The following is a 1,813-nucleotide window of genomic DNA, read 5'->3' as shown; positions in this document are numbered from 1 at the left end:
CCTCAGCTCAGTCACTCAGTAAGTGTGTGACCTCCATGAATTCTTTAACCCTTGGACCTTGACTTAGAGTAGAAACTGGGAATGGGCGCTCCTCCCTGTGGGATGAGAGGTGCCGTGAACTTTGAACCTGCTACGTCCGGGGCTGAGGAATGAGAGGCAGGATCAGCTTCCCGGCAAAAGGCACAACCAAATCTCATCCCCGAGGAAACAGACCCAAGCAGAAGGACGCTCCCCAGAACAATCGGTCTGTGGTCCTCAAAAGCGTCATAAAGAACATAGGGCTCTAGAGAGACATACAGGTTGAAGGCAGTGTGATCTGGGATTGGACCCTAACTCAGGGATGGGGGGGTTTCTATAAAGGACATTCTAGGCACAGCTCGGGGGACGCGTCCATGGATCACGCAGTAGATCATAGCTCTGAGTCCATGCCATAGCTCGTGAATTTGATAAACTCTACTGAGCATGTGTAGGAAGATGCCCTTGTGCTTGGGAGATACACACTGAAGTATTTATGAGTAAAGCAGCAGGACTCTCCAACTTTTTCAAATGTTTCGGAAATTAATAACAGCAGGACTTCCCTGGTGGCACAGTGGTTAAGAATCCGCCTGCCAATGCAGGGGACATGGGTTTGATCCCTGGTCTGGGAAGATCCCACATGCCACGGAGCAACTAAGCCCGTGCACCACAACTACTGAGCCTGTGCTGTAGACCCACGTGCCACAACTACTGAAGCCCACGTGCCGAGAGCCCGTGCTCCACAACAAGAGAAGCCACCGCAATGAGAAGCCCGCACACCGCAACGAAGAGTAGCCCCCGCTCGCCACCACTAGAGAAAGCCCACGTGCAGCAACGAAGACCCAACGCAGCCAATAAATAAATAAATAAATAATAAAATTTTTAAAAATAAATAAATAAAAAACAAAAAAGAAAAGAAATTAATAACAGCATGAGTGTTATATGTGTATGTGAATGTGATACATATATACTATATATATGTTTTTTTAATATATGGAGAGAGGACAGTGCAAAATGTTAACAATTAGGAAATCTGATGACTTTTTGGCCCTGTTTTTATAAGTTTTCTGTGGAAGTATTTCAAAACAAAGAGTTAAGAAGAAAAACAATAGTGGTACACAGGAGCTCTGTGGTATGAATTTTGAAATATCAAAGAAGCTTGTTACTCAACTCTCTCATTCAACAAGCATTTACTGAGCACCTACTATATGCCAGACAGGGCTAGCAACGGGGACGCAAGGAACAAAAGCCCCAGTCTAGAAGGCCAGACCAGGGTCAGGTGTGCAGTGGGCTCCACCCTGCGCTCCCCCATCCCCCTTGGACAACAGGCTCTCATTGTCCCAGGGAGGGCTGGTACCCATTGCTGGCAGGCCCTTCCCGGAAATTGCCCTCACCCGAAGGCATCCACTTGGCCTAAGGTTGCACCCCCTCCTGGCATCTAATGGCTGGTCACTTGGGGGTGTGGGTAAAGGCCTGGCCCCTTGTCTGGGTTTGGGATAACAATAAAGACCTCCCCGATTCAGATCTCCCACAGGGTCAGCTCAGACCCCCATGGAGACAGCATCGCAGTTCAACTTCTCCCTTTGCCAAGAGCATACAACCACAGACTCAGGGTTTGCGTCCAAGGAAACTGATCAATGACAGAGTCCCAACAGGAAACAAATGCCACCGTCAGATTAGGAAAATTCAAGGTGGGTTCCAAAGGGACAATGTACAGGAGCGTGGGTGGGGTGGGGTGGGACCACAGGGACAAGGCAGTGACCAGGGGCTGGGAGCACCCAGACTGCTGTCACCCCTA

The sequence above is a fragment of the Balaenoptera borealis genome (genome assembly GCF_965194805.1).
Source record: "Balaenoptera borealis genome assembly, chromosome: 16".
NCBI classification, from domain to species: domain Eukaryota; kingdom Metazoa; phylum Chordata; class Mammalia; order Artiodactyla; family Balaenopteridae; genus Balaenoptera; species Balaenoptera borealis.
The sequence above is the reverse complement of the archived record's forward strand: the minus strand, read 5'-3'. Positions refer to the sequence as shown.